Raw genomic sequence first — 10,201 nt, 5'->3', positions numbered from 1 at the left:
TACACATAAGATCATAATTACAAACAATGATTTTTCTTCCTTTCAAAATTGGATACCTTTTCTTTTTCTTGCCTAATTGCTCTGGCTAGAAATTCCAGTGCTATATTGAATAGAAGTGATAGAAGTAGACATCCCTGCCTTGTTCCTGCTGTTAGAGGAAAAACTTTTGTCTTTCACCATTAAGAATGATGTTAGCTGTGGGTTTTTATATATGGCCTTTATTATGTTTCCTTTACAGAAACTACCTTCCCATTACATAGTTTCCTTTTATTCCTAGTTTGTTGAATTTTGTTTTAATCATAAAGAGGTGTTCAATTTTGTCAAATAATTTTCTTGCATCAATGGAGATGTTCATGTGGTTTTCTCTCTTCAATTTGTTAATGTAGTGTATTACATTGATTGATTTTTATATACTCAATTATCTTTGCATTCCAGGAATAAGTCCCACTTGGTCATGGAGTATAATCCTTTTAAATTAGATTAAATTAATTAATTAATTAATTAATTTGAGACAGGGTCTCGCTTTGTCACCCAGGCTGGAGTGCAGTGGCACGATCTTGGCTCACTGCAACCTCTGCCTTCCAGGTTCAAGTGATTCTCATACCTCAGCCTCCCAAATAGCTAGAATTATAGGCGCATGCCACCATACCCAGCTAATTTTTGTATTTTTAGTAGAGATAGGGTTTCACCATGCTGGCCAGGCTGGTCTCGAACTCCTGAGGTCAAGTGATCCGTCCGCATTGGCCTCCCAAATTCCTGGGATTACAGGCATGAGCCACTGCGCCTGGCCTAATCCTTTTTTAAAAAGAACATTTTATTGAGGTATAATTTACGTACTTTGAAATTTAACCATGGAAAGTATTCAGTTTGATGAGTTTTAGTTTATACAGTTGTGCGACGATCACCATAATTTAGTTTACAGCACTTCCTTCACTCCCAAAAGTTCACTTTGTAGTCATTCTTCATCTGACCTTCCCACCCCTAGGCAACAACTAATATGCCTTCTATTTTTAAGATTTGCCTTTCTGGAAATTTAATAAGTAAACTCATACAATTTGAGGTATTTTATGTCTGGTTTCTTTGCTTAGCATAATAGTTTCCTTTAAAGTTTTTTTTTTTTTTTTTTTTTTGAGACGGAGTCTCGCTCTGTCGCCCAGGCTGGAGTGCAGTGGCACAATCTCGGCTCACTGCAAGCTCCGCCTCCTGGGTTCACGCCATTCTCCTGCCTCAGCCTCTCGGAGTAGCTGGGACTACAGGCGCCCACCACCACGCCCGGCTAATTTTTTTGTATTTTTAGTAGAGACGGGGTTTCACCGTGGTCTCGATCTCCTGACCTCGTGATCCGCCCACCTCGGCCTCCCAAAGTGCTGGGATTACAAGCGTGAGCCACCGCGCCCGGCCCTAAAGTTTTATTGATACATAATAACGACACATATTTATGAAGTACATGTGATATTTGAATGTATACATACAATATGAAATGATTAAATCAGAGTACTCCGTCTATCCATCACCTCAAACGTTTACTGTTTTTGTGTTGGGAACATTTCAAATCTTCTCTTTTAGCTATTATGACATATACAATATATTGGTGTTAACTATAGCCATCCTACTGTGCTATCAAACACTAGAACATATTCCTTCCATCTAACTCTATGTTCCTACGCATTAACCAATGCCTTTTCATTCCCCTAGGCCTGCCCTGTTCCCAACCTGTGGTAACCATCGTTTTACTTTCTACCTCCATGAGATCAACTTTCTTGTCTCCCACATATGAGTAAGAACATGTGATGTTTGTGTTTCTGTGCCTGGCTTATTTCACTTAACATAATGACCTCCAGTTCCATCCATTTTGGTGTAGAATAACAGGATTTAATTATGTTTTTATGGCTGAATAATATTCCACTGTGTATATATAGGACATTTTATATATCGTTCATCCACTGATGGATACTTAGGTTGATTCCATGTTTTGGCTATTGTGAACAGTGCTACTACAATAAACATTAGGGTGCATGTATTCCTTTGGTATACTGATTTCCTTTTTTTTTTTTTTTTCTTGAGGATTCTTGTTCTGTCACTCAGGCTGGAGTGCAGTGGCGCGATCTTGGCTCACTGCAACCTCCGCCTCCCAGGTTCAAACGATTTTCCTGCCTCAGTCTCCCAAGTAGCTGGGATTACAGGTGTGCGCCACCACATCTGGCTAATTTTTGTATTTTTAGTAGAGAGAGGGTTTCACCATGTTGGCCAGGCTGGTCTCGAACTCTTGACCTCAAGTGTTCCACCAGCCTCAGCCTCCCAAAGTGCTGGGATTATAGGCACGAGCCACCACACCCTGCCTGATTTCCTTTCCTTTGGATAAATACCAGGTTTTAAGATTGCTTCATTGTATGGCAGTTCGATTTGTAGTTTTAAAAAGAACCTCCATATCATTTTCCACAATGGCTGTACTAATTTACTTTCCCAGCAGCAGTATATAAGAATTGCCTTTTCTCCACATTTTGCCATGATTTTTTTTTTGTCTTTTTTGATAATACCCATACTAACTGGGGTAAGGGGATCTCTCATTGTAACTCGCATTTCCCTGATGATTAGTGAGGTTGAGCATTTTTCCATATACTTGTTGCCTATTTGTATGTCTGTCTTCTTTTGAGACATGCCTATTCAGATCCCTTGCCACTTTTAAATTAGATTATTTGGTTTTTGTGTCGAGTTGTTTGAGTTCCTTGTATATTCTGTATATTATTAGTCCCTTATAAGATAAATAGTTTGCAAATATTTTCTTCTATTCTATATGTTGTCTCTTCACTCTGTTGTTTTAACTTGCTAGGCAGAAGCTTTCTAGTTTCATATAGTCCCATTTGTCAATTTTTGGTTTTGTTGCCTGTGATTTTGAAGTCTCCGTCACAAAATCTTAGCCTAGACCAATTCCTGAAGCATTTTCCCTATGTTTGCTTCTAGCAGTTTTATGATTTCAGGTCCTACACTAAGTCTTTAATCTGTTTTTAGCAGATTTTTTTGCATATGGTAAAAGATAGGGGTATAGTTTTATTCTTCTGCATATGGCTGTCCAGTTTTCCTAGTACCATTTGACAGTGTCCTTTTCCCAATGTATGTTCTTGGTGACTTTGTTAAAAATCAGTTGGCTGTAAATACATGAATGTTTTTCTGTGCTATTTATTCTCTTCATTGGTCTAGTATATATAGAAAGGATGCCTCCCACTTTGTTCTTTATGCTTACATTGCTTTGGCTATTTTGAGATTTTTTGTGGTTCCTTACAAACTTTAGGAGTGTTTTTTCTATTTTTGTGAAGAATGTCATTGGTAGTTTGATAAGGATTGCATTAAATTTGTAGATTGCTCTGGGTAGTATGGTCATCTTAACAACATTAATTCTTTTGCTCCTTAAGCGTGGCATGCCTTTCCATTTGTGTCCTCATCAATTTTTTTCATCAGTATTTTTTGGTTTTCATTGCCTAGGCCTTTTATCTCTTTGTTAAATTTTTTCCTAGGTATTTAACTTTTTTGTAGCTACTATAGTTGTGATTGCTTTTTCGATTTTTCAACTAGTTCATTATTAGTGTATAGAAATGCTACTGATTTTAGTATGTTGATTTTTGTCTCCTGCAACTTTACTGAATTTGTTTGTTCTAAGTTTTTTGGTGAAGTCTTTAGAATTTTCTATATTTAAGATCATCTTGTCTGTAAAGAGGGATAATTTGCCTTTCTGTTTTCCAATTTGGATGCCTATTTCTTTATCTTGCCTGATTCTAAGACTTCCACTACTATGTTAATAAGAGAGGTGAAAGTAGGCATTTGATTCATGTTTCAGTTCTTGGAGGAAAGGCTTTCAGCTTTCCCCTATTCATTATGATGTTAGCTGTGGGTTTGTAATATGTGGCTTATATTATGTTGAGGTATGTTTTTTCTATGCCTAATTTGTTGACAGTTTTTATCAGGACGGGATGTTAACTTACATAAAATGCTTTTCCTGCATCTATTGAGAGGATCATAGTTTTTGTCTTTCAATCTGTTGATGTGATATATCACATTTATTGATTTGCATATGTTCAACCTCCTTTGCATCCCTGAGGTAGATTCCATTAATCATGGTATATTATCTTTTTGATGTGTTGCTAGGTTCAGTTTGCTAGTACTCTTGAAGATTTTTACTGTATCTTCATTAGGGACTTTTTTTGCTGTTGTTTCCTTAGTATCAGAGTAATGCTAGTCTCATAGATCAAGTTTGAAAGAATTCCTGCCTCTTCATGTTTTTGGAATAATTTGAGAATTAATGTTAGTTGTTCTTTATAAGTTGAATGTAGCAGCAATGCCATCTGGTCCTAGATTTTTCACTGTTGGGAGACTTTTTATTATGGATTCAATCTCATTACTTATTATTAGTCTGTTCAGGTTTTGTATTCCTTTTTTTTTTCAAGATTGAAAAATTGCTATTTATTTAAAAAAACTTCTGAATTAAGTAGGGAAATGGCAATAACTGTTATATACATTAGTTCAAAATATTTTCACTGAGCACTAAATAGAATAGTTTCCAATCTTTTCACTAAGAACCCCTTTTAAAGAATGCCTAAAACTGGCCAGGTGCGGTGGCTCAGGCCTGTAATCCCAACACTTTGGGAGGCTGAGATGGGCAGATTACGAGGTCAGGAGTTCGAGACCAGCCTGGCCAACACAGTGAAACCCCATCTCTACTAAAAAATACAGAAAAAATTAGCTGGGCATGGTGGTGGGAGCCTGTAATCCCAGCTACTCGGGAGGCTGAGGCAGAATTGCTTAAACCTGGGAGGCGGAGATTGCAGTGAGCCGAGATGGCACCATTGCACTCCAGCCCGGGCAACAGTGCGAGACTCTGTCTCAAAAAAAAAAAAAAAAAAAAGCCGGGCACGGTGGCTCACGCCTGTAATCCCAGCACTTTGGGAGGCCGAGGCAGGTGGATCACGAGGTCAGGAGTTCAAGTCCAGCCTGGCCAAAATGGTGAAACCCCATCTCTACTAAAAATACAAAAAATTAGCTGGGCGTGGTGGCATGCGCCTGTAATCCCAACTACTCTGGAGGCTGAGGCAGAGAATTGCTCAAACCTGGAGGGGCGGAGGTTGCAGTGAGCTGAGATCACACCACTGCACTCCAGCCTGGGTGACAGAGTGAGACTCTGTCTCAAAAAAAAAAAAAGCCTAAAACTTAGTTTATTTAGGTCTTTAATCAAGAAATCTAAAGCTGCTAATCAGAGTTTTGAATCACCATTAGATGACTAGGCTAACAACCTTGAGGTCATATAATGTGGATTTTAAAAGCTTTGTTTGAACTATACTTTCTAACAAGAGGGGATTCATTGGTCTCAGGTGATTAATCACAGGTTCAAGTGTGAGATACTGTATATACACAAACAAAACAGAGTAATAGGTATCATTTATAAGGATAAATAACATATGGTCCTGGCATATTCAAGTGGAATAATGTCTAATTTTTATGAGTGTACAATTAGTGATGGGCAGGGAGACAGATACAAATGACTAACCCAAAAGGGAGAACCTAACAAGGGCAATAGAAGAGATAAAAGTCCTGTGCCCTAGGGATGCAGCAGAAAGGGTGCTGGGAGGCTTTAGGGACCAGGTGGCATCTAGGTCAGATCAAGATATGAATGGATGTCAATGTTTGTGGGAGGGACCTTCAAGGCTGGAGGAAACAAAGTGAGCCAAAACACTGAGCCACAGTGTTTTGAGCCACAGGGAGTACTCCCTGCTCAGATGACAGTGAAGCATTTGTTCTGAGTAAAAATATGTAATCTAATAAAAGACTGCGTAAAACACTGGAAAACCTCACGCAACAAGAGCAGGAAACAATGCTTGTGAGTATTTCTTAACAGCAATTCAAAAGAGTATCTGAGGAACGAACGAGAGAACAAAATATCTTCCTAAAGGCAGAGGCACCACATGCTCTTGGTGGAGGTTAAGTAGCCAAGGATCACACCGCAAGCCCACCTCCACTCTGAGACCCCAGTCCCTTGGAATCAAATCCACAGCAAAAATCTTCCTCAGTGGAAAATCTCTCCCTTCCCAAAATGTAAAACAAAAACAATATAAGCAAACAAAACTGAAAACAAAGAGATAATCAGAGCAAGCTTTAGCCTCTCATACTTCACCTATGCCCCAACTGCCGTGTTACTGAGAACAGGGTCTGCCCCATTACTTAAATGGATTCATTACTGCAGAACATGACAAAATTTAGCATATCACTGATCCTACTATGTCCCTCCCTATTAAAAAAAAAGTAAACAAACACCACACAAAATATAACCTTACCCTGAATAAAAGTCAGCATGGACCTAAGGATCCTACTGTAATGTGATTACCCTAACCCAGGAAACCTTAATCCTGTTCTGACCTATTCACACAAAAAATCCCCATTCTAAGAGCTTTGGAAGCAGTACAAACATTGTTGCATTAGATTCCTCTTTTGAGGTATTCTGAAGCCTTGAAACACAGCAAATTTACATATTTTTCTATACTACCACTGAAGGGTAATTATCATAAAAGGCCTACAGCCAAAATCCTCATCCCCTGATTCTCTTTCCCTCAGATCAAATAATAGGAAACACACACAAAAAGATGAAAAGTCATACAAAAATAAAAACATAGAATCTGTAAGTGTCATCACACTAACAGTCTTAACTGTGCTAAAGAGAAAAAGAATTTATTTGGTTTACTCAAGCTCTGGGCATTTTATAAAGTACTGAAGACATTAACAGCTTATAAAAATAGTGAAAAAAATTTAGGTGGGAGCATAAAACTAACTCCTTCGTTCAAAATGCTAAGTTCACAAGAAACGATTTGTGGCAAACTGCACAGGGTTGCCTCAGACACCAGCCCAATCTCGGGCTGACGGCCTTGGCCTTTGTGCTCAGGTCAGCTTCTGAGGTGCAGGGATGTTGGCAGATGCCTGCTTGAGGTACGTGGAGGAGCCCTGAGGGCTGCTGCCTGGTGTTCTGTGCTGCACGTTTGATGCCCTTCAGCACCTGTTGCCAATGCCTCAGCTTTGTCAAGTGCTTCTGGACCAGTGTGTGTTTCTGTTGTAATTCATTCCTTAGTTCTGACACATCCTCTTTGGTAACTTGCTCTGGTGTGTGGACAAATAATTGCAATCATTTTTTGTAGGAAAACATTCTGCCTGTGTTGCAGAAACTCCTAGACATACTGATCAACAGCAGTTTGAATGTTTTCCTGGTCAGTGCCATTGACATAGTCCTGACTCACCAGAGAAGCAAAGCAAGCCTCGAAAGATGACTCCCACTCATTCACCAGGTACTGTTAGAAGGTCTCAGAGTATCTGGTGCTGCCTGAAGAAGTGAAGCCTGGCCCCGGAGCTCCAATGTGGGTAGTGGGGGCCCTGGTGGCTGCCAAGAGAACATACCACCTAGTGGAGCCACCATGTCTAGAACAGCCTGTATTTCTTTATGATTCAATCTTGTTATATAAAATGCAGCTAGGAATTTATTCATTTCCTCTAGGTTTTCCACTTTGTTAGTGTATGATTGTTCATAAGAGTCTCTAATGAACCTTTGCATTTTTGTGGAATCAGTTGTAATGTTTCCTTTTTCATTTCTAATTTTATTTATTTGGGTCTTCCTCTTTTTATTGTTGGTTAGTCTAGCTACTGGTTTATTGATTTTCTTTATCTTAAAAAACAACAACAACAACTTTCCCTGTCATTGTTTCCTTGTAGATTTTGTCTCTATTTTGTTTTATTCTGCTCTGATCTTTATTATGTCTTCTTTTTACTAATTCGGGGTTTGTTTTTTCTTTCCTTGAGGTGTCTCATTAGGTTATTTGAAGTCTTTCTGCTTTTTGACTCTAGTTATTTATTGTTACAAATTTCCCTCATGGCAATGCTTTTGTTGTATCCCATAGGTTTTGAGATGTGTGTTTCCAATATTTTTTACTTGAAGAAATGTTTTTATTTCCTTCTTAATTTCTTCATTGACCATCATTCAGGAATATGTTAGTTTCCATGTATTTGTAGTCTCTAAAGTTCCTCATTATTGATTTCTAGTTTTATTCCATTGTTGTCTGAGAAGATGCTAGATGTGATTTCAATTTTTTTTTTTTTTTGAGACGGAATCTCACTCTATCGCCTAGGCTGGAGTGCAGTGGCGCAATCTCGGCTCACTGCAAGCTCACCCTCCTGGGTTCACGCCATTCTCTTGCCTCAGCCTCCTGAGTAGCTGGGACTACAAGCGCCCACCACCACGCCCAGCTAATTTTTTGTATTTTTAGTAGAGACGGGGTTTCACCGTGTTAGCCTGGACGGTCTCGAACTCCTGATCTTGTGATCCGCCCGCCTTGGTGTCCCAAAGTGCTGGGATTACAGGCATGAGCCACCACACCCAGCCTTAATTTTTAAAAAATTTGTTGAGGCCAGGCTTGGTGGCTCATGCCTGTAATCCTAGTATTTTGGAATCTGAGGATCCTTAAGTGGGAGGATTGTTTGAGGCCAAGAGTTTGAGACCAGACTGGGCAACATAGTGAGACATTGTCTCTACAAAAAGTTGAAAATTAGCTAGGCATTGTGGTGTGCACCTATAGTGCTTGTTACTTGGGAGGCTGAAGAGGGGATCATTTGAGCTCAGGAGTTCAAGGCTGCAGTGAGCTATGATCACAGCACTGCACTCCTGCCTGGATGACAGAGCGAGACTGTGTCTTAAAAAAAAAAAATGTTGAGACTTGTTTTGTGGCCTAATGTATGGTCTACCCTGGAGAATGTCCCAAGTGCTGATCAGAAGAATGTGTGTTCTACAGCTGTTGGATAAAAGATTCTGAAAATGTCTGTTAGATCCATTTGGTCTAAAGTGCAGTTTAAATCCAGTGTTTGTTGATTTTCTGTTTAGATGATCAAATGCTGACAGTGAAGTTCTCAATAGTTATTTTCTTGGAATCTTTATTTTTATAGTGAATAATATTTGCTTTATGTATCTGAGTGCTCTGTTGTTGGGTATATATATATATTTAGAGTTATCTACTCTTACACTCCGGTAGCATTTTTGCTATGAAGTGAATCTCCTGGGTTGGATGTTACATTACTTGGTATTTCATGTCTTTGGATCAGGCGTGAATAATAGTGCTGGCTGAGCCTTACAGGACTAGAAAGGCAAATCCATGTTTGGAATAAATCCAGGTATTTATCCCTGTGAGGTTGAATCACTGTACTTTAGAGAATGGCAGGTGGCTGATGTAATCAATTTGTCCCTAAGTAAGTAGTTTATTTTCTTGAGGAATAGTGTCACGTTAGGGACTCAACTTTCTGCTGATACATGCTGGGTAGTTCTTGGCAATTCTTTAGGTATCTATGTACCATTTTCCTCCTTTATCGAGACCAACACTTGCGCACTGGGTTATCCTTAGACATAATCATAATTACTGGCCTGGTGGCTGGGAGAGGAGGTTGGACCAGCTTCTGGGAGAGCAGCACCTGTTCCTTTGTGAACATAATTTGTAGGTACAGTACAAAATGAAAATATGGGGACCTTTGTTCAAAAGGTAGAGGAAAACATGCCATAAAAACAAAGTTTCTTTTTTTCTGTGGTCCTTTTCTCTTGCTTAAGTGTTTTAAATAATATATATAAGGCCACACACGGTGGCTCATGCCTGTAATCCCAGCACTTTGGGAGGCTGAGGTGGGTGGATCACGAGGTCAGGAGTTTGAGATCAGTCCGGCCAATATGGTGAAACCCCGTCTCTACTAAAAATACAAAAATTAGCCAGGCATGGTGGTGCACGCCTGTCATCCCAGCTACTTGGGAGGCTGAGGCAGGAGAATTGCTTGAATCCAGGAGGCAGATGTTGCAGTGACCTGAGATCATGCCACTGCACTCCAGCCTGGGCAACAGAGCGTGACTCCATCTCAAAAGAAAAAAAAAGTGTATATATATATGTATATATACATATAAATAAAATTATGTATAATGTATATTTATGTGTGTGTGTGGGTGTGTATATATATTTGTCGACCTTTCATGTTCATCATTATATTGTGCATTGCCCATTTAAATCAGCACAATCAGTGAAATGACACAATTTCTACTTTGTTGCTCCTATTAGGATGTTTTTTTTTAGAACGTTAGAAATGTTGCAGAAACTAATTCAGCCTTTTGTTTTTGTTTTTTTTAAGACAAGGTCTTGCTCTATTG

At 39.2% G+C, this 10,201-nt stretch overlaps 1 pseudogene; it reads right to left on the bottom strand.

The window, feature by feature from the left end:
- Positions 1-4,903: 4,903 nt before the first annotated feature.
- LOC129474355 (mediator of RNA polymerase II transcription subunit 28-like) lies at positions 4,904-8,541 on the bottom strand (annotated as a pseudogene).
- Between the last annotated feature and the right edge of the window lie 1,660 nt (positions 8,542-10,201).

This window comes from Symphalangus syndactylus, chromosome 24 (assembly GCF_028878055.3).
Source record: "Symphalangus syndactylus isolate Jambi chromosome 24, NHGRI_mSymSyn1-v2.1_pri, whole genome shotgun sequence".
Classification (NCBI taxonomy): domain Eukaryota; kingdom Metazoa; phylum Chordata; class Mammalia; order Primates; family Hylobatidae; genus Symphalangus; species Symphalangus syndactylus.
The sequence above is the reverse complement of the archived record's forward strand: the minus strand, read 5'-3'. Positions and strand labels throughout refer to the sequence as shown.